This window comes from Pteronotus mesoamericanus, unplaced genomic scaffold (assembly GCF_021234165.1).
Source record: "Pteronotus mesoamericanus isolate MK-2021 breed Mesoamerican mustached bat unplaced genomic scaffold, CSHL_Meso_final scaffold_174, whole genome shotgun sequence".
Taxonomy (NCBI): domain Eukaryota; kingdom Metazoa; phylum Chordata; class Mammalia; order Chiroptera; family Mormoopidae; genus Pteronotus; species Pteronotus mesoamericanus.
The window spans coordinates 2,112,350-2,136,312 of NW_026555309.1; the positions used below are offsets into that span (position 1 = coordinate 2,112,350).

The 23,963-nt window shown below is 37.5% G+C and overlaps 1 protein-coding gene across 1 annotated transcript in view; it reads right to left on the reverse strand.

The window, feature by feature from the left end:
• The window catches only part of TOX (thymocyte selection associated high mobility group box), a 302,922-nt gene that overhangs the window by 173,309 nt on the left and 105,650 nt on the right, over window positions 1-23,963 (reverse strand). The gene's annotated exons all lie outside the window — the stretch shown is intronic.

Sequence of the window (23,963 nt, forward strand, 5' to 3'; positions counted from 1 at the left end):
AAGTTGTTATTATATGCTGCACTCCCCAAATTCATTTGGCCAGTGGTGTACACACCTTGCCCTGAGCTCATGGTCTCACCACAGTAGTCTGGTTGGGCCTCTGCTGCAACTGTGATACCTAAAGGAAGAGGCAAAGGAGGGCAAAACTGCTAGGACTGGGAGGAGGTCATTTGTTTCGTCATTAGCTCAGCAGACTTTTTTTATACATAAGCTAGAAATAATCAAATTGTTCCTCTCTGAGAGCCTGGCAGAGATCAACACACTATTACAAAGCCTTAGACAATAAAATCTTTTAGCTAAGCTTAGTGCATGGTATAATAAAGAGCCCTTCTCAGCATAAACCCCTATCACCAGAGAGACCAAATGGGTGTTGAGATGCAAGGTATCCATGAGATAAGGGAGCATCCTTTGTGCAATGATGTGCCCATTATTTGGCATATAATTGTTCCTTGAAAAATGCACAGGTTGGGGCACCAACCTCCTATGCTGTCAAAAATTTCATGTTAACTTTTGACTCCCCCAAACCTTATCTACAGTCATCCGTTAGTGTCCATGGGGATTGGTTCTAAGATCTACAAAGATAACAATATCCATGGATGCTCAAGTTCCTTATATAAAATGTCATAGATTAATACACACAGTTAGCCTTCTGTATCTACAGATTCCTAACCATGGATCGAAAACACTGCTTTCAATCTATGGTTCCTGAACCTGAGGATGCAAACCTCAGGGATGCAGAGAACTGGCTAAATAGTTAGTGAAAAAAAACTGCATATAAGTGGACCCACACAGTTCAACCCAGGTTGTTCAAGGGTCAACTGGGTATATTTCTATATTTTATTTTATTTTCAATTTAATTGTTTTTATTTTATTTTTTTAAATTGTTCAAATACAGAGTTGTCTCCATTTTCCTGCCACCACTTTCCCCTGCCCCACCCACCCCCACCTCCCACCCTCAATCCTTTCCCACTTTGACTTTGTCCATGAGTCCTTTATACATATTCCTTGACTTGACCCTTCCCATTCTTTTATATTTGTATATTTTAGCAGCTTTACACATTTTGCCTCTAGTGCTTTCTTCCCATTAACTGAACTAAATGTCTGCTTGAATAATTGTTTCTCCTTTGGTGTTAACCAAAGAACATGTGCTATTTCACTTGCATCTCATTAAGCTCTTCAAATATTAGAGTTGTAGGAGTCTTGGTATTTCTACAGGAAAAAAAAGCAAGTGTATTCCCATTAGCCATATTTGACAATGTGTTAGTTATTAATATAAACTATTTTCAAAGGAAATACTTTAGGACCATTCTTTTTTGGGGGAGGGGCAGGAGTCAGAACAGTGCAAGCTGTCACGGCTGGTGACTCATAACCAAAGCCCCCACTCAGGACACCATCCCCTTGGACTCCAGCCAAGAAGATGGTGGGCCCACAGGAGCCCTATCCACACCTCATGATCCAGACCTGAAGCCAGACACAGGCTCAGCCGATCAGATTTACTCCAGACGCAGTCTTCAAAGCTGGGTCTTAGCAATGGCAGTGTTCCATGGCAGGGCGGCGGCAGGGCGCGGCGTGGGGGCACCCGTGTCCATGGTTGTAACTTAATCAGCCCTCATGCAGTGCTTGCTCTGTACCACTGTCCCAAGCCCTTTCAGTCACTACCTCTTTTAATAATCATCTTCATTTTTCAGACAGGGAAACTGAGGCAAGGAGTAGGTAAAGAATGGCCCATGAGCACATAGTTAGCAAGCTGAAGACCTGGGAGATAAACTGAGACACAGGTTGGCTCTAGAGACTATGCTTTTAACCATGCTGCGGTGGGCTCGAGTTTCTACTGCCCTTCCCATACTTGGCTTTTCAATTCCTGAGTTCCATGAAATACTCCAGTATCCTAATAACTTTTTTTTGTTTTTGATTAAACCAGCCAGAGGTGGTTTCTATTAATTGTAATGAAAAGAAACTTAACAGAGGAGAAAGCACTCTTTTCCTTTCTCATTGATATTTCCTCTACAAACCCTGGTTGAATGACATCACCATCAGTTTTCACAGTCAAGGCCACAGTTCTACAGTGCGGAAGTAATGTGGACCAGCAGTGATGGGGTAAGGGGGAGACAGAGAAGCCCTCCAGAACATCCTGGCATGGTCATGGCCAGGTAGCTCAGTTGGTTAGGGCATCGTCCCCATATGCCAATGTTGCAGGTTTGATCCTCAGTAAGGGGACAAGGGCCTATAAAAGAATCAACCAATGAATGCATAAATAAATGGAATAGTGAATCAATCTCTCTCTCTGCCCCCCCCCACTTTCCTCTCTCTAAAATCAATCAATAAATAAAAAGTTTGACTTTGAAAAAAAAAGACTATCCTAGCACAACACAGGCTTGCATGCACTTGCTGTCAACTGCTAAAACTATGTATGACCTTTTAGAGCTTCCTTGTCAAAGCCTGTGACAGAGCAGAGGAAGGCCATCCCCCCATCTATCACCCATCCCCTCTGAAACGTGAGCTGCAGTTAAGCTAAACGTATCCCTTGGCACTATCCTTTAGAGCAAAAGGTACTTTTTTCCCTTAGGTCCTCTAAGACAATTCCTTTGTCCAAGGCTTTCATTTTGTGTTTAATCTAACATTTATTGAGCACTTACAAAATGGAACATTTTTCTGAGTGCTTTACCTGTATTACTCCTGGTAATCCCCACAAAAATCAAGTGAGATTTGACAGATAAGGAAAACTGAGGCAGAAAGGAAGTGTGCAGTTAGGCTCAAGCTCAGGCACCTGTCCGTAGAGCTGCCATGTCACGCTATGGGTTGTGTGAGAAGATGCAACCCGGCATACCACAGTGGGGAACGACAACCACGAAAACAAGCTGACAGACATAAATTGGAATTCTGATAAAAATGGTCGATAATTGTGCAATCCAAATTATCCTATTTAATGAAGCTGAAGAGAATTGCTCATTTAGGATACAATTAACAAGAAAATTAAGCACTGGCCTGCAAGCTAGAAAAGAGAGTGAATCACATGCTTCTTCAAGCATTAGCGGGAGCCTGATTTTCCAGAGTGACAGTGCTCTTTAGGGAAGCCCAACAGTATCTATACAAACTCAAAATGTACAATAGATTAATTAAAAGGAAAAACTACAATAAGTTTTGGGGGGAGGGGTGACTGTTACTGAGGATATCGTGCCCTGATTGCTTCTCAGGATCTAATTAATTCTGTCCTCAGCATTTTTGGGGGACCATCAATATCTAGTTAAAAAGTGTATTTTCTCCAATGGGCTTTCACTCTCTGTACTAGTAATATGAAACATAAGTGTAATCTGTGATTTTAAAAATTGTTCCAAAGAAACATGCTTGACAATACTCATACTTGCTCCAAATTCCCTTGTTTTGTGAGCGAGTTTTATCTCTAGCAAGGAATTAATCTTTAAAAAGCTCTGGTAACACACTGATGTTACACACACACACTTGTAGAGAGAGTGTATCTTGGGGTCGTAAGGAGGGTTAATGCTCTTTCAGACTGTAATCAATGGGAGCAGCGTGATGTACAGAATCTCTCCACACTGCCAAGCAGCCCTAGCCTATCAGTGTGTGCATCTCAGAGCTGGCTGGGCTGCTGGCAGGACAGAGATGCGGCGGTCCTCCTTACACTTGTTGTACCTGGCATGCCATGCTGCCTCTGTGCAAAGATAAAATGAGAAGTCCCTCGGCAACCGCAGGCTGTCTGTCTCTGCTACACATGCTGCTGGCTGTAACTGTGTAGTTTATGTAGAAATAGATGTTTTTCTGAAATTGAATGAAAGCAAGGCAGAGTGGCAGGCAGAGGCTGCAACCGAGAAAGAACCTCAGACACAAGGGTCCAAGTCTAAAAGATATTCTGACGGGTGAGTTGCTGAGTGGTTGACAGACAGCCAGGAGGCAGCCACATCATGTCTCTATGTTTTGGTCAATGTAGGTGAATGTTTGCTACAGGTAAAAATACACCAGTGTTTTCCAAAATGGAAATACCATAATGTTTTACAGATTTTTCTCTTTCTTATACTGGCACAGGATGTCTGTCTGTTTCGGCAGCATACAAACTATTCATATCCAGATATTTCAGAATGAATTTTTGCTTTTAAAAACACATGCACATTATTTTTTGTTTTGGGAGGCGAGTTTCTTGTTTCTCCTGCAAAGATTCATGGTCAATTATACTCTGTCATCTTCTGAATTTACTGTAAGAATGTTTAACATCAGCCTTCTATAGAGAATAGTGGTTACTCTTTCTCATGAAAAAAATTCACATCCTAATCAATCTTACTGAAACTCCAAAGGACTCTGTACTAAGCAAAAGCTGAATTTTAAGCCTTAAGATTATACAATCTTTTTTCTCTTTTTTTAAAGTATAATTTTCATACAACATCATATTAGTTTCAGGTATATAACACAGTAAATCGACACACATATCTTATGATGTGATCACCGTGATAAGTCTAGTAACCATCTGTCCTATACAAAGTTATTATGATATTATTGACGTTTTCCCTATGCCGTATACTACATCCTGTGACTTATTTATTTTATTACTCAACTTTTTTGAAGCCAACTAAATAGCACTCTCATCACTGCTAAATTGGCTCAACATTTTTTACCTCAATTCTTTTCTTTACCAACATATTTAAATTTAAAGATGAAGATGATAAAAATGTAAGAAAATTACCTTTCTTTATCTGTGACTGACTTTATTTTTTAACTTTGTTGTTGCATATAGAATATATGTTCATTATATAAGATCCCATTAATGGCGGTTAGAAGGGACTCTCGCCACACACCTAAGTTAAAAAGAGTGAGAGAACAGGGAGCATGGGAGAATGTGGGATCACTGCCAAGAAAGGCTTGGTGGCCACTGGGCTCAGGGAGGTGGTAGAGACCTGGAGGTGCAACCAAGACAGACAGCAGGAACTCACTGATGGTTTGGAACCTAAACCGGGAAGAGTCACCAATTTTGTTCTAGGGGTTGACAGAACAGGACTTTCTAGCAAGGAGCACTCCAGAAATTCTATATCTGAGAGGTCTGGAAAATATACTCTTTTAACTGAGAATAGATTTTATTTAGGGAGCTGGAAGTGTGTGGCCCAGAGATTCTTACAGTTACAACCTCTTCAAGAGGCTCACTGACTTTGATGAATATTAATGAAGTCTACTAGGAATGGTGGAAAGAGGAACCTGTCATGTAAGCACAGGATGTTCTAAAGCCCAGGCTAGGATTTTTGGACCAGATAGGAAATGTCTTTCTCACCCACAGGTGCAAGAACAGCAAAGCTTTCCATGGAAAGATAATGAATGCATTTAAGGTATGTCGAGGCACGTGTTTCTTCTGAGACAAAGCGATAAGACCCAGCGGAAAGACCAAGATGGAGTTCTAGAGCTGATTGAACATTTCATTTTAGTCATTCTCTTCAGTGTTCAAGCTGCTGGATCAGGTTAAAGGCAGGAGGGCGGGCTAATCTGAGTATATGCCTCTAAATCTAAGATCACAGACTTTTACTCTTCAGTCAATGATTTTTGTCTTTTCATATAATTTGCATTCTCAATTTACATGTAATAGTTCTTCTGGGAAATTCTATTGTAGAATCTTCTATGATGACCTAAGGGGAAAAGTATCTAACCACATTTCAGAATACCAAGATCAGCATTCCCCATTTGGCTGGGTGACCAGTTGCCATGGTAGCATAATATATGGTCTAAATATAGACTTTGTGAAATGTTCTACTATGGAAAGTTTTCAAAAATGGAACACAGCCTATTGTAACCTACATCCAAAAAATTTTCTTTTTGGTATTTATCAGGAGTTTCTAGAACCCTTAGCCAAATCTAGACTAGCCAGAAAGCAAGAGAGTGGATAACTGGAATTGGCCTTCTTTCTTTGTTAGTCCTTCCATGAAGACCCACATGAGCTTTTAAATTTTCAGTAATGTATAGACTTTAGTATAGAAAAGTTTGCATTTCCAAAGGAAGTTCAGTCTAGGGGTATGGCAACTCCTGAGGGAAGAAGAGCCCAGAGAAATAATCAGTTGTTGTGATGGGGTAATACAGATAAATCCATTCAAATTTGCATAATGAGGGAATGAATATAACAGATACACACACAAACATACCCGTTTCCATTAAAGAAAATGATTGGCAAAGTTATATATCTATAATTAGACTGTAGCTTCATAAACTTTTTGTTGTTGTTGCTGTTGTTTGTTTTAATTTTAGAAAAGACTAAATCGCCTAGGGTTCATATGAATTCTAAGTCCCTCTATAGAAAAGTCCTATTGTCTGGATGCTGAAATTTTTTCCTGGCTTGACTGCTAATTCCTTACTGCTAACCCCCAGTTACAGCCAGTGGCAGAAGCTCTATGGTACAATTGTGTTACAGAAATAAGAGGGTGTATATATAGGAAGGTTATGCAATGTAAAACACGTATTAAATCATCTCTGGCCAGTATGGCTCAATTGGCTGGAGCATAGACCGAAAGGCTGTGGATTCCATCCTCAGTTGAGGCACATGACCAGGTTGCAAGTTCAATCTCCTACTGGGGCATCTACAGGAGGCAACCAATCAGTGTTTCTTTCTCACACTGATTCTCTCTCCTCTCTCTCTCTCTCTTCCTTTCTCTCTCTTTAAAAACAATATAAAAAATGTCCTCTGAAAGATTACTTCCTAATCTTTCTGAGATGACCTGAAAGTCAGTTGTTTTAGAGAAAGCTGTTGGTTGTCTCCCTTTTTACTCTGATTTTCATTTCCATAGAGGTGATGAAACACTTTGGAAGAGCAGCAGACCTCGCCTGGGGTGAGATGCAGCCCCCTGCCTTGAAAGCTGCAGGAGCTGAAAGCTCTTTATTACTTTCTGGTCACTTCCGTACACTTTATTCACAGAGTTCTCCCCTCTTCAGTACCACTGGGCTCTCCGTGTATTGTATAACCTTACGTCTTGTGTAACTCACAGTAACGTTTGATACATTATTTACACAACTGTCCTACGAGATAGTGGCAGAGCAAAGCTTACTTAAATTTTAAAATCTTTTATAACCAATATCATCATCATCAATATCATCTGCCACTAACTTTTTAAAACTTCACTTGAGGAAAAACTGTTATGATAATGGAGATACAGATCTAAAAGTATAGCATTTATTATTAATACCAATTTATTCCCTAATATGAGTTTTTAAAATTTTATAAGCTAAATACCAGAAAATAATTCCATCATAATACAGAGGCTAGGGATTTATTTCCCAAAGGAAGAAATTTTCTATTTAAATTTCCTAAAACAAAATGAGTATTCTGAGTTTCTGTTAATAGATCTCAAATTTCTCCTGATTTTATACTTGAGAGTGAACTGCGAACACTCAATGGACTACATTGCCCTAAAAAGCAAAATAAAGATTACAAAAAAAAACCCTTTCGTTTTAATGTCACAATGAATATTACTTATAATTAAAATGAATCCATATGTTATAATTTATATAATTGAAGTCAAAATACATAGTGTATATAGGTTCTGTTTATTAAGATCTCTTCCTCTGGATCACACATGACTGAAAATGCATGATTTGAACGATTGAGTTAGAAATACACTTAAAAGTGATTACCTCCAAAATAGAAAAATAAGTGTGTTCATTATATGTTGTAAAACAATTGTAAATTGGAGGAGAGAAATTAGACCCATCTCTTCCTAAGCTGGTCATCTTTTCCATCATGAAAAATATACTTTAGCATCTTGTACCTTAGTGACTGATGTACTTGCTTGAATGAATCCTTACCAATAGGTAAAATATCATTTCGATTACTTTGTGCCATTTCAAAACTGAGGTGACTTATCCAGTAATGAGATAGAGTAAAAAGCAGTTGTTTTTAGTGGGTTTTTCCTGGGGCAGGGAATCATTTTAATTTACTTGTCCCAGATGCCACATTTCATCTAGTTGGTATTCCCTCCGTTCCTGGGCCTGTTCTCCCCTTACTCAATAAATATGGAAATCTATTCCTCGTCCAGTTTGAACATTGTAATTTTTATAGCAGTTTTACTCTTTCTGACAAGCATATTTCCACTCTTCTTTCAGTCCTGGGGAATGTGAAAAAATGCACTCTTCCCTGAAAATGCTTTGCATGTGTAAAATATATTTCAGGGCTCAAATTTTCTACATGTATTGTTTAATTAGCCTTTACAAGAAGGCCTCATAGTATTCTCCCACACTGTGAAGCGAGGCAGAGATTGAGAGTGTGCAGGGACTGAGGAAGGCCTGGCTTGGGCCAAGTCCAGTTTTCAAGTCCAATTTCAAGGGTCTTCCCTCCCAGAGCCTCATTTCTGAGGAGCATCCAGCCTCCATCTCAGAATCATTAAGGTTCTAGTTCTGCACAAATGTTAGATTATAATCTTTTTTTTTTTCAACTTGCCTTTCTGGAAAAAGGTGGGGTATAACAACAACAACAACAACAACAACAAAAGCAAATAAGTATAAGTAATTTAATAATGAAAGAAAAAGTTAATTATGATAATGCCCCTTTCCTATAACTTTAAGAGACTTCTTAGTGTCCTTTGATACTAAACAGTTTCATTTTCCTGTACCTACGTGGGAAAAAGATGAATGAAAAATATTTAATTTATAGTAAAATTACAGCTATATTTACTCCCATTAGAAAAACAATTCTTTGTTTAATAAAAACAATGATAGTGAAATAGTCATACCCATTTCTTTTGAAAAGACTGTGGTAGTTGAGTTTGAGTTGATGAGGTGTTTGGGTGGAATTAACTGAAGGCTTAGTCAGTTCGGACATGACAGCCCCTTTTTCAGCCTCTGCAATGGAGACCTGCCTCCAGAACTCTCTTTCAAACTCACGTAGCTATGGTGGTTGATTTCCTACCTAAGTATTTTGAGAAATGCAGCACGATATGAAACACACATCTTCAGACTAGTAGCCAGAACCAGACTGACTGATCCCTCCATCAGCACATGCTTGAAAGAGGCCTTAGAGAAATACAAAGGTAAGACTATCTCCAATGCAAAATACACCGACAGGAGACACAGCCTCTCCCCTCCCCCTGCCCCAAACACTCACAGGTAGAACCCTGAAAGCTGCGGGAGTCCATGAAAAAGTCAGTATCCACAAGCAGATTTGATCAGAATTATAAGGAGTGGAGGCTGCTTTGAAAGTTATCATTGAGAGGGGAGCAGCTTACAGAGAAAAAACAAGCAAAACTGAAGCCAGGCCAGAGACCAGTGGATTAAGACATGAACCAACAGTTCAGGTTGAACAATCTGTGGGCCCAATTTAAGCGCATGTGTGTCTGGGGACTGTGACTTTGATGAGTCTTTCACTTCTGAAGGTTTTCGCTGGGCCTCAAGGCTTCAGAATCACAGACTCCTGTCCTATCCAACTGGAACAACTACATTCATCAGCCTGCCAAGTGCAGAAGGACATCAGAGTCAATGACTTAGTTATTCCCCTGCTCCACTTAAGTTTGTGTTTGCAGGTCATTATTTGACAAGGTCATGCAAAGCATAGAGGGTATCTAAAAGTAAAGGTTCAGTTACACCCAACAGATAAGCAAACTAATATTTTACTGGTTCTTAGTTTTGACCCAGTATAAAGTATACACTTAAAAATACATATAATTTATAATAGTGTTATAAACTTGGAAATTGTTTATTCTTAGCCTATTAATTTATAAATGCTGATACTACAATATTAGATATAATATCTTGGTGATATTAATATTAGATAATCAATAGTGAATACATAAAAATAATTTACTGTGAGGAAGAGAATCAGCTTTGACTCAATAAAAATATACAACAAGGTTTTAAAAATGTTTTAGTTATTAATCAATAGCACACTAAAAGAGGTATCTGGTCCCCCAGCAACAAGGATCATTTAATCAAAGTTCACTGCCCGCGAGATTCTGTTAACTGAATAATCGATTCAGAAGGTTTTCTTATGTTGAATAAGAAATTCCAAAGGTTGACCTTGATATCAAACAGTACGATAGTCTGAGTGCAAAAAAATTAAGTGAATCGTCTAAATCCCTAAATCCTCTGAATTCTTCCAACAGAGCACATTCCAATATCACCAGTTACTAATTCATTTTATTAATTTAGTTCAATCTGTTGCTTCCTGTTGCTACCAAATGTTTTCTTTGGCATCAAGTTTATAATCAAAATGTTTGCTTTAAAATTAAAACATTTGTTTTGGTGACATAAGTCTCTAAGAGCAGCTGAGCCTTCCCAATAACTGCAAAGAAACTAAATTCAAATTGCTATAGAGAATTTCTGCAACACTCATTGGTAACCAGGCCAGCATAAAGGGAGAACAAAATATTTTTGCTTTTGAGGTCAGAGACATGATTGAATATAACCAATTTAAAGAAAATAACTAATTTAAATGGCCACAGTCCCAGTGACCATTTCATTAAAAATGAACCTGATGAAGAAGTCCAAAAACAAAGACTGAATTCTTTAATCTTAGAAACATTAGCCAATAATTTCAGGAAGAGACAAGAAATTAAAGCACAAGAAAAAGGAAGTTAAATGCCTGCATGGAATAGCAAGTCAAAAGAGAAAAGAAACTAAGAGGTAAGGTAGACCAAGTTTCTGAAGGTTGAAAAAGAAGAATTGAAAGTGTTGTCAAGACTATTGTGGAAATACGGTAGACCCTGAAGGGGAAAGTAAAACAAGGTGTGGAGCTACGGAGTCGGTGACTACCTAGGACATATTTTGGTATAAAATATAAAATACACTCATTGAGGTTTGATCACTTTGAAGTAAGAATGCTGGTATAGAGGACACATGTGAAAGAGATAGATTCATGAGTTTCTGCAGCAGAACTATTCTTGTCCACGTGTGACAAAGACAGGCAGAGCAATTCCCTGGAGGCAAAAGCACCACAGATCTAACACTGTGGTGATATATATATTAGAAAGAGGTATGGAGAGCTATTGAGACAGAAAGGCCAAGGGAAATTATGAATCTGGATATTTAGTTAAAATATATACCATGTATACACGTACAGTTGGGTATCGTTTGAAAATATGTCATGTCTTTACAGGAAGAAGAATTTGATCTAAAAAGATACACAGGGTAAAAGTGTAGGAAATCTTTTGGTGGAAACGAAAAGAATGGATGTGTATATTCGGTTCTTACAGATAATAGCTGAGGGGATTATAAAATAAAGCTAAATCAAACTGATTGGCAGCGAGGGAAAAGTGATATTAAAGAGAAAGTGATAAGAAAGGAAAATCATGCCTATGGTGATACACTATAGAAATAATAAAGTAATTATAGTGAAGACACTATGGGAATACCCAACATGTATAAAGGAGGTGCTAGAGGCTACGTGAATATTATTTAAAGTTCACTGGGAAAATGAGCTGGGTGCTATAGAAAAATGAAATTAGATACTATCTTATCTGCTGGATTTATAACTGAGCCAAAGTTTTGCATTATAAATATCTTTCAGATTAACCTATAGTAAAAGAATTTCTTGTTTAGACATACAGTCCTCATTTAACGTCATCAAAGGGTTCTTGGTAACTGCAATTTTTAAGCAAAATAAGGCATAAAGAGGAGCCAGATTGATGTAGGCTAATTGATGTAAACACGAGTTAAGCTCTTAAGACATATTTCTCATCACAAAAACATCAGCAAACTTCTAAGACCCAAAGTGCTTCCAATATTAAACACTGAAATAAATGTACATACACTTAAGAAAGATAAATAAAAACAAGATCATTATTTTCCAAGCCAATCATTCCCGTTCAGTGTCCTGGGTGGTGGGAGCCTCTCTGGCAGCTCAGGGCACAAGGCGGGAGCCACCCCAGACCGGGTGCCCCTCCATTGCTGGGCCACTCACACCCACATTCACTCAGACGGGGACCATGGAGACGCACCGATGAACCTCACTGCACATCTTTGGGAAGTGGGAGGAAACCAGCGTACTGGGAGAAAACCCACACAGATGTGGGGACAAAGTGCAAACCCCACACAGGCAGTGGCCCTGCCAGAAATATATTTTCCTTCACCCTCATCAACATTAGTTATAATGAAACAACATTGAATTAAGCAATGTTATTTGAGGACCTACTGTATTCAGTTCAGCTGGAGAATCTTTTAATTACACTACAGGTCTGTATAATTAACTTAATTCAAATCAGTCAGCATTGTTACTTAGTAGGTAACTTGCTCAGGATCGGTGTTCCTTGACTATTTTAGTATATCTGTCTATAGAAAGTGAGACAAAAAATTTCTGTAATGTTTGACATTTGCATACTGATGTATCAGTAACCGGGAATACACACACATACACTAAAGAGAGCACAACTCTACTGCAAAGGAAATTTTCTTTTTGTCACATATCATTTACTCTCATAATAAAAATTCAGGACACAGAGGAAAATACTGAAATAACTCAAGAAATTAAATTCAAATCAGGCAATTCAATTATGAAATGTAAAAGTACTTTCTTATCTTATTTGGGTGTGTCTTTCTGTCTCTCCTTGTACTAATCTGTCTAGATTCTGTAAACTAGAAAGAGAATATGGACTCATAATAGAATTATTATAGCAAGCTTAATACAATTGGTAATTATTGTAGTCTCTGACATAATAACAATCTCTGTAACAGTCTCTAAGCAGAAATGGGTCGGCTAAACATCTGCAAGACCTAAGATGGTTCTTTATCTGCCTCAATTTATCAGCTCCCATGTGACATAAAGGACTTTCCCAGGTCTCTTGTGTTAGACTAGGTTTCAATGTTACAACCTTTCAAGTGTAGACTATGATGTGTCAAAGAAACAGCAAGAATCATCTGACAGTTGTTTCTGTCTTTCCTCTTCTAGTTCAATGTTAGTTGTTTTCTTGACATAAATACTGCTAAATATTTGTGGTTCGATTTCCCTCGCTTCTACCAAACCCAACCACCCCACCCAACTTAAATAATTGCACTCAGAAATAGGCAAACATCTAACAATAGGACAACTGACTCTAGCAACTCACTGCAATCAATCACTAGTTAGGATGGCACTAGAACTGATAGGGCTGAGCAACATTGAGAACAGGGTTTTTGCGCCTTACTCAGTTATGGGGTCATACAAGGATGTAAATAAGTTTCAGATGTGAGTTTTAATGGACAGTCTGAGTTTGACGATAAAAATATGGACTTCTAGAGATAGGGACCTGTTCATAGAACAAAAAAAAAGGGATTAAAGAGTACTATGCTTTTGAGTAACTTTGGTCTGTTTTTTTTGGAAATAGCTATAAGGTAAGTCAGACGACAAAATAATATGTGTTGCAGAGACACACACGTAAACACACACCCCTAATCAAAAGAGACTGTGAAAAAGAAATAATAAAAGACTCATAGCAGAATTATTACATCTTATGAATAAGTGGGTTTTGACAACTTTCCTTTTATCAATGAAAATATCCCTCCATTGTCAAGGAGCACCTTGACAATTGTACAATTTAAAATACTAAAATATTTTATTTAAAAATTCAGGCACATAATAAAATAAAACTCCAATATTATAAAATGTCTTCTAAACACGTAATATGTATATAATATTATCAGGTGAATAAAAAAATAGTGCTTTTTTAAAGATTTTATTTTTATTTATTTTTAGAGAGAGGGGAAAGGAGGGAGAAAGAAAGAGAAACATCAGTTGCTTTACCTAGGTACCCTGACTGGGGACAAAACTGTAACCAGGCAAGTGCTCTGACAGGGAATCAAACCGGTGACCATTTACTTCGTGGGACAACGCACGACCAACAGAGCCATTCTGGTCATGGCAGTGCTTTTCTTTTGTTTTATAAATATGAAGACAGTAAATGGGATAAAATGTTATGAAATAGTCTCTCTTACCTGGAATAAGTCAGTCATGAACATTAAGCTGTTTTGAGGTAGAGTGAATGCATTACAGGTTCAAGTCAACTAAAGCCATTCCTTGATGTTCTTAAAATGGTGTTTCGAATGAAAATAAATACATAGATGTTTACAAATGCTGACAAGGAAAATTTCATTTCCTTATATTTAAGTCTATGCTTTATTGCTTTTGAATTAACTCGAGGCTTCTGAGCTAATTACATTTTGATAAAACTGAACTTTGCTCTCATCTTCTTTAACAAATAAATGGCTTTATTCATTTTAAATAAACAAAGAGCAAACCAAATTTCAAAATATTTTTACAGATTTACACTCTTTCATGCAAATAGTTACACTGTTAGTTACTAGATTACAAAAATTATTTTATCTCAATTAAAAAAAACCTTACATAGTTATTATTGTCAATGCCCGCTTTTCTATTTGGTTACTACATTGAGCTAAGTTATATTCACTAAAATTTTTTTCATATCTAATTGAATAAAATCTTGCGCTACCATGATTTGTCAGCTATGGAGTTTTTCACACCCTGCTTTTACTTTCTTCACACCTGAGTCTGGCCTGTGCACAAGGATCTATTAGCAATGGGATTTTAATGAGTGACATAAGGAAGAGGGAGTTTACAGTCTTTATTCCAGTTCAGAATTCATGACGATTATGGAAAAGTACAACACAAGATTTTTTCCAACAGTGAAAGGCATAAAAGAGATGAAAAAAAAAAGAATGAATGAAATGTTCAGGTTTTTGGATGTTAAATGATTGAAACAGTTTCTATTTAAATGCAAATTTGACTTTTTAAAAGATGGGTCTACCAGTAACTGCACCCTAAATGGTAAAATGAAAATCAATTTGAAATATGGAATGAATAAAGTATATGTGGACTTTCTGGGAATAATTTTTTATTATGAAAACCCTGATGCATTTTCCTTTGCTCAATCCATCTTAGACTTTGGACAGCTATGTCTAGGATGAAATGCAAACATTTTTTTAATTTGTTTAAGCACAAACATGGTCGGCTCACTAGGAGCTTCCTTGTTCATTCAAATCAGATTTCACAAAATAATCATCAATAGTATGATGTATGTAAAGTACAAGGCCTAATATAAGAGTTTAAGTTCAGCATTCTAATGACCAGTAGTCACTATGTGTTTTTTACGATGTTGGGAAAATCACTTTTAAGAAATGGAAATCACTACATTCTATTGATTCCAGAAGAGAATCTTCAGACATAAGTCAGCAGAGTTGACACTTTCAAATACATAAAATGTGACATCTGCTCTTACAAATGCACTATACAGGCTGTAAATCATCAAGGAGAAAAACAGTTCAATGTCATTTCAGCCACTGTAAGCTATGGTTTACAACGGAGAGATAAAAATAGTCATACTGTCTCTGTGACATCTAAACCACTTTTCTATTGCAGTAGTCCATGTTCTAATTTATCTTTGTGGTTGAATAACACACAATCAATTGTAAGCAACTAGTGTAGTTTGATTCCAGTCAACTGCAATTTTCTGTAGCTTTATCTTTTCCCTACTGAGGTGACTTTTAGTAATACCCGCAACACACTATCTCAATTTTTGTGGTTGCATATGTATGTCAAGCTTTTAGGCATCATCAGAAGGGCTAACTTATGGTACTAATCCACACATGAAACATTTTAAATATAATAGAGACATTAATACTGGTTGCATTATAATAATTAAAGACCTATAATCCATTGGAAAAGCAAGTTTTTAGTAGGCTTAAAGTGAGATCAGAAAGAGCATGATCTTTGTATAGGATTCCTGGTTCCACCACTATTTAACAATGACAATTTAAGCAAATTACTTAACTTCTAGGGCAGAATCGGCTAATCCAGCTGAAAAATGAGATACAAATTCCTATTTTGCAGAGGCAATTTTAAAGATTAAGTGAGATAATCTAAATACCTAATACAGTGCTTGACATATACACTAGACAACATAGAAAATAGTGATTATTGTTATTAATGTCACATTATTTTTATCATTATCATTGTTGACATAATAAAATAGAACACTTTTTTTGTGGTTATAGTAAATAGCAATATTTGTGCACTTATTCCAGTATTGAAAGAAATCCAGCATGTTAGCCTATACCTGGAATATGTGATTATATTTTTATTTTAGATTGAAAATAATATTAATATTTAAATATTTTCAGAAATTTATGTTGTGTAATCTTAATATAAAAATGTAATTTTCATAATGGGTTTTTAAAATTCTATAATGAAAATGATTACAGCCGTTGCTGGGTTGCTCAGTTGGTTCAAGCATCACCCCCGTATGCCAAGGTTGGGGTTTTGATCCCCGGGCAGGGCACATACAAGAATCAGTCAGTGAATGCATAAATAAGTGGAACAACAAATCGATGTGTCTCTTTCTTTCTCCTTTCCTCTCTCTCTCTCTCTAAAATCAATAAGTAAACATTTAAAAACAGAAAATGATTACAGTGGGTATTGCAACCTAGCGATTATGTGTGTAGACATATTAAAGAGATCTTAAAGCAACGTAATACTTCCTATAAATTAATAATTGCTGGCAAATGAGATCCTATACATATTAATTAAAATTGTGTCACAGTTTTGCACTTGTTAAATATAACAGTAACATCTTGGAAAAATAAAAATTATTACAACAAAATATAGCTAAATAATTTTCCAGTAAAGTTCACTACATAAACAGCAACATAATTACCAAATTTCTATGACTTTTTTTTTTTAATGAGCACAAAATAATGAGAAAAGACCTGTTAATCAAGCTGGGTTTGGGAATGACACACTCATTCACTGACAGCCTTCTTGGAATTGAAACACAGTGTCTTTTCTTTTTCTTCACAGTACTGCAGTGAAGCTCAAAGCCCAACCTCCTGGTACCCACCAGCCCCTTGGCTACTGTTGAAAGGGAACTGCTGTCCTGGGTGGATTTAAAGCTATTAGTTTAGCAGTTCCGATGCATTTTTTTCCCCTCAAATCTTTTTACTAGGAAAGCAGCACACCCCAGGGTGTGTGCTTGTCAGACCTTTATAGGTACAGCCTTTGGCTGCCCTCCCTGCCTCAGTTTGCCAAATGTGCACAGTTATTGTCTAAAGCTCCTCTAGTCATATGCTCTGGCTTATGGAGACATTTTGCATGGATTCCAGGCCTTCTAATGTTTGAATAAGCAGGCAATGCATTTCACTTTCGTTTGTCAGAAAACAAATGTTCTCTGAACATTCACATTTCAATTCATTGCATCTGGGCTGCTTTTACTTAGTGAAAAAAAAAAACATTTTACATATAACTCCTAAGCCTCTGTGCTTTTCACATATAAGATGGAACATACACTGTGAGATTCCTGAGAAAGAATAAAAGAAATAGTTTCAGAAAAACCAGATGGTGTTTCACTAACTCACTGGGTCCTATCACTGACTTTTAAAATAATCCTGTGCCATGATGTATTTACTTCCTCTTTTGGCAAAGTAACTGCTGTGCTATTGTGATGGACATATTTATGGGAAGAAGGAAAGGGATGCAGGGAAGAAAACAAAGTGGCCTTTAGGCATATGTTTATATCTTTTTGATCTGAGTCCTGTAATTCTATCCCCATTATCTAAGACCCAAGACTGCAAGTTTATCAAGGGCAGGTGGGTCGTCTTTTTCTACACTTTATATTTCTCCCAAAGGACCTAGTGTGTACCTCACCCTCTAGTAACATTCAGGAAATATTGACTTAATATCAGCTCCCTTCCTTTAAACATAGTATCTAACTTTGGCCTTAGGTATGCCACTGGCTTTTAATTCTCGAGAAACTAACTTTACATAGCTAATTGCAATAAGTTAACCAAACCTTAGAATGAATGGGATATTTTTGTGCATAGACCTCCAGATCAAAAAAATAACTTGGTGAGGAAAAAAACTCCATTTAAAGACAGGTATTTCAGCTGTGTCTCCTCGTGCTTAAGCTCCAGCTCCTCCATGAACCCTCCTTCCTAACTCTAGAATGTACAGCTGATTGCAGGCATGAGCTTAGTACACACTTGCTGATGGATTGAATCATGTTGGAGTTGGGCAGCAAAATCCTGGAATATGAAGACTCAGAAAAGCTAGACGTACCCTGAGCAATCCCCCCGGGCCTGACGACAGGGCGCTCGCCAGCCCCGTGCCTTCTCCCAGAGCTCACAAAACCAACCACTTCCCAAGTGTTCTCGAGCTGTCAGTAATCTCCACTGCTCTGCTGGAAAGCATGGAGTTGTCATCATTTTTTTTCAATTATGCAACTTTTAAAAAATCATATTCTGTCATTTGACACAGTTCAATGAAATTCTTCCTTGAAAAATTAATTTAACCTACTGGAAATTTCTACAGTTGGTAGGAAAAAAGAGAAATGGTGCATATAAACAGCAGTGTATGAGCTTTTCAGTAGAAGGTAATATGTGCAGTTTTTTATGTAGTACATGGGGCTGGTTCTTCACTAGATACCAGATTCTGAGAACGAACGTGTATCGAAAGGTATGGAGGGGACTGAAATATTCAGTTGGGGATAGAAATCAATGAACACAATTGAATAACAATATCTGATTAATGTAATTTGTTTACTACCAAATCACAATTTCAGAAGGAAGGAAGTCTATTGTTGAAAACACAATGGAATCTCCTCCAATTCTTTTGGAATATTGGGAGGGGGCAGGGATAATATTAATCTATCAATCAATAAATGAATCAATAAAAAAAGTAGTGCTGACATTTTTTGGAAAACTTGATTAATCATTCTGTCCATGAAACTGTATCACATGCTGATGCTATTTAAATATTGTTTAAAGATATTTAACTACATGGCTAATAACAATGCTAAGTACGCGATAATAGCCTTTTTGAAGTTTATGTAAGAGGTTCAAAGGTTCTCATATATACTACTGATATCCTAATTGAGGCAAAGATATCTTTCTTAGGAAGACCCTAGTTACTTTAAATTTAGCATATTTCTCATGTACTTATCTTTTAACTGCTTCACTTCCAGGGAATTTGAATTTGAACCCATAATTGTTTGGACGTTCAAAATAATGTATACTACACATTCTTTTTACTTTTATAGATTCAATTATTTCTCTTTACTCTCAGTCTTTTTCCTCAAATGAGAACAGGTTTAATTGGAGTGATTTCCATTTCCTCAGGTCAACTGGTAAAAGACTGGTTAAATTATCTGTGCATTTGTTTGAATAAGAGGACTATGCTATACCCAGAATTACAAGTTATTTAATTATCCACACTTTGAGGCTAATTTAGTGGTAGAATGAAATATCTCAAAGAAAATGTACAGGTTTAAATTGCTGCCTGTGTGACAAGATTGTTAATTGATAAATGGATAAATAGGAAACAGTGGGAGTTCCACTGAATGAACCTACGTTTTAGTAAAGGAAAAAAATCTGTGTTCACTCACACCATGTCCTGGCAGGGGACTGTGGAGCCGCGGGTTTGTTTTTATCTGCTAGGCCTGCCCTAAGCCTTGAAAGGGCCGGTGGCCCTGTGACAGGCCCCGGTCAAGGTTGGTGCTTCTTCACCTGAAGGTGGAGCCTTCTAAACAGAAAAACACTTCCCCCGACCAAGTGCCATTGCTCTAAAAAACGACATGAGATTTAGTGACCAGTCATAAGTCCTGCACAGTTCAATGGAAATGACACTTTCCAAGAGAAGTGTCTCAATGTGGTGGCCTCCTCAAGGTGGAAATATTTCTCACGGTGTCTCTTATAACATTTTCCCCTGGAAACTTCATTGGCAAATCACCCTGGCAGGGTGTAAAGATGGCCTCAAACACGGCCACCAATAAGTTAATTTCTTAATAGAATTTGGTACATTACATATATTCAGTTAGCCTGATTTAAAGCTATAAACAATGCTTTTTCTTGGGAGGGATAGGGCCCAAAAGATTTCAGAAGACATTGCTTTCTTTTGGCTTAAATTTCATTTAATTTTTCTTCCCTCTCGTCCTCCCTGCCATCCCTCCCTCCCCGCCTTTTTTCTTTCCTTTCTTCCCTCCCTCCCTCCTTTCTTCATTCATTCTTGTCTTCTTTCTTTTTTCTTTTATTTCATAGTGAGCACCCATTCTCACCTCCCATCTTGTACTCTTCTGGTTTTTCTATCTCCTCTTTCCATTTCCACTCCTTTCTCCCTTCCACACTCAGCCTGTTCTTTTTTCTTTACTTCTACATGAGACGGAGGATGTTCTTTTAGATCCCTCCTTTTCCACCACAAGCACAGGTCACTATTTCAGAGTAATCAGCTAAAAACTGACCACCTCCAGTTTTGTAGCTTTTGTTGCTATTTAAGCTCATGTGACCACCACACTGTAACAGCAAAAGATAAGAAGTAAACAAGAAAGATGCAAATAAAAAATGTATTAAAAAATCTGACCATCTGAATTTGTAATCCAGATTTGGAATAAAGATGGAGATTGGGGAGATACAGAGGTTCTATCAAAACTACCCTTGATTTTAAAATGATCTTCAAAGTTTATGTCTAACATACAAAATTGTGCAGAATTTATGAGCATTGGCCCTAGCGCTAGGTACAGAGTTGCTTTGTCGTTCTTCTACTTAAGTAGTTAAAAAAAGAATCACTCGCAATCATTACTTAAAACCTGGGAGTCTGAGTTTTCTCATGAATAAAATGAGCACACAGAGAGTTCTTAATCGAAAGATTATGGCAAATATTAAATGTCATAGGATGAATAAAATGCTTAGTAAGTTGCCTCACACTTAAAAAGCTGGTCACAAATGTTAGCAATTCTTATGACCATTATTGTTACTATATTTTAAAAGACTGCTGTGGAGGAATTTAAAAATTGGAACAAAGAAAGTATTTTGGATGGGGAGCCGTTAACATTAAAATACTGCGTGTAATTTAAAGAATGAAGAGGCCAACCAAAATTAAAATGGAAAATGTGTGAAGGTTTTATTTACAGTTACCTGTTGTAATCATAGTGCAAAAGGTTATGATGCGATTGTGATCCCAGGTGTCTCACCTGATAATTGCGTGAGATTAGGGAAGCCATCTAACTTTCTGAATCTCAGTCCTCAAAGCCCTCTTCAACACAACTGGGATAATAATGCTGACCACATGGAGTTATTGTGAAGATCAAATATAATAATGTATTTGACAATGCTTTGTAATGAGCCTATTCTATCATTCGCATTAGATGCACTAAGGGAATGCAAGTGTATTTCTCCTACAGTCACACCCCTATTAAAAAACAAATGAAAGTTAAATGAGAGGACCGTTAGGGTTTTTGACAAAGGATTGTTGTTCACGTCACCTCCGTTGGCCTCCCTGATAAAGTCCAGGTGGCCAGTATGTTTGCCCATTTGCATAGCTGAATCACGGCCTTAACAATCATGATAGTAAGAAAGGGTGTTTCTCATCACTGCTTTTTGAAATGAAATAAAGCCAGCACCTCTGGGAAAAGAAGTTTGCCTGGATAAAGGAAGAACTCATGGAAAAACCATGAAGCTAATTTCAAATACATTGTGTTTTAGATCCCCTTTCACTTGACTCCTGGACAAGTCAGTATTGACAATTACACATAATTTATCTAAAGAACATAAAGATACAGGTAGTAGCTGGACATTGCTTAACAAAAGCCAAGGTAACAAAGAGACCAAGGATTAGCCTGCCACCAATGTGATTTCAATCCGTCAAAAACTCTTTCTCTTGGAGGAAATCCTATTTATTTCTATTCTATCTCCTAAGCACAATGAGCAGCTTTTCCTTGTGGGATCCCTGCCCCACAACGAAGCAGCATGAACCAAGAAAGTGGGCTGAAAACAGCCTTGAGTCGCCACACAGACACCCCTGCCCCGGGTGCACCTTCTCTGACTGAAAAGCTCTGGGAAGGGAGAGGGAAGGATTTTTACTTGTGCTTGTTTTTTAAGAGAGCCTAAACTTTCTATGCATAGCAGTCTGGGGTGAGAAACCTCTGTAAATCCTTTTGCAAGTGTCCTGAAATATCTGTATTTGTTCATCATGTATTTCTTTCAAACTTCTTTCTTTGGGCTGTAGGATAAAAATGGCCATCACTTATTTTCTGGAACTTTGATCACGGTTTTTAACCTCTCCCCTCTCCTATCAGCTTGCTAATGGATAAGATGATGATGATGATGATGATGATGATCATGATGATCATGATACCACCTGCTTTTTGGGTTTCACGTGAAGATTAAGTGAGATCATTTGTGAAAGCTCCGATCCTGTTGCCTGGTACACAACAATAACCCAAATATCTTAGCTTCTCTCCTGCCACCTCTCCTCTGGGGCCTACTTCCCTGCTTTCTCTTGTAAACAGTGATTCAACATATGACCCGATACCACTCCTTAAAGGAACCAGTGCTTTGCACACGATGGGGACAAAAATGCTCCATAGAGGAATCCATTACATGTCAAGCTGAGGTCTGACACACAAATTGAAGAGTGCATGATGTTAATTCCAATGTGGCCCAAGTATCAAAGTTTGACTCACTCCTGGGTCAGCTAAAGCCACCTTGGTGCTATGGACCCTCTTCCTCAGCATCACCCTGTTCTCCTCTCAGCAAAATGCAATCCGTCTTTTGTTTCTTTCATGTGGGTGTAGTAAAATGCATACATGACCTAGAATCCTCTCTAAAGATTAGAAATTTAATGGTGAATTAAACCAACAAACAATCTGATATTTGGGTGAATGACAACTGGAATATCTGTGATTATTAATTATTTAGAACCAGAGTGTGACCCCATGTTTGGAGGAGAGTTGGAGGTAACTCAAAAAACAGGCATTTCAGCAATAAGTTTGGGGCACCCTGGGGATATTGGGAGGGGGTGTAAGGGAGAGGCAACTGGGCAAGAGAGGCCCCAGTAGTGGGGTATTTAAGGAAGGTGATTTAAGAGACATTGGCACCCCCCACAAGAAGGAACACCTGCCTACGGAGAACTTAATCTGGACTGCCAAGAGGATTCAAGCTCGACCACAGATCTCCCATAAAATAACATTTTTTAGTGAAAAAAAAATCAATATTCAATTTAAAGTCAGAATCGGATATTGTTTTCACTCTAGAAAAGACTTCTGGAGTTATAACTAATGGAATAAAATTAGAAGATCAATTCACGTTCATTTTATCCTTCATTAATAAAATGGTGATCATGATCACAGCACACTTTTTTTAAAGAATCATCTTTTTGCAAATACCCCACTTTTGAACTCAAAGATATTGAATCATAAGGAGATAAGGGCTTACTGTCTCTCAACTCTACCCAGAAGGCTACTGAAGCACAAGAGTGAAATGACTAGTCCAAGTGTGCTCAGCTGGCTCGCAGAGACCAGCAGAAACCTCTGGTTCCCAGGCAGTGTGCTCTTGCTGCACCCACATCTGCTCCCACAGGCTAAAAAATACCTTAAAATAAACTGAGTCAGGAAACACTGGTGACAAAGAAATTAAACTTGTGGTTAATACTGTGATAGAGTCCTTTGTAATATGCTAGCAATTCTATTCCTGTTGTGTTTGAAGCTTACAACTAACAGCTCATGTTTACATATTGCTTCATGCAACTGTGGGCACCACAATATTTTCTCAATTCTAGGATATCCGGCAGGCCGTGGGTGAGATTATACCATGCCATCGACTTGCTATTGTTTATTTCATAGTACACCCTCTGCTCCCAGAACATTTTCCCTCTCCTGGATTTTAGAGTCTAATAGAACTTAATGTTAAGCAACATCCTACCTTGGGTGGGTTTTGCTACACAGGGCTACCATCAAAAATATAATGTCCTGCAGCCATAAAATTGTTAAGTAGGAGGTTTCAGATTCTGTTAAATAAATCATTCCATAATTTAAAATTCTGCAGGTCTGAAGTTCCTAACTCTTAGATAGGCTTGCATGAGGCATAACTGTTTGTGTGCTAAGTACACTCTGCCCCCCAGTTTTTCCCATTTGAACTTCAATGTGCCTAGAAACCTTTTTATTTAATTCAATTTAGTTAAGTAAACTGAGCAAGAAAAATGAAGTCATGTTGTTTTCTTCCACTTATTTTGATTAGAAAATTAA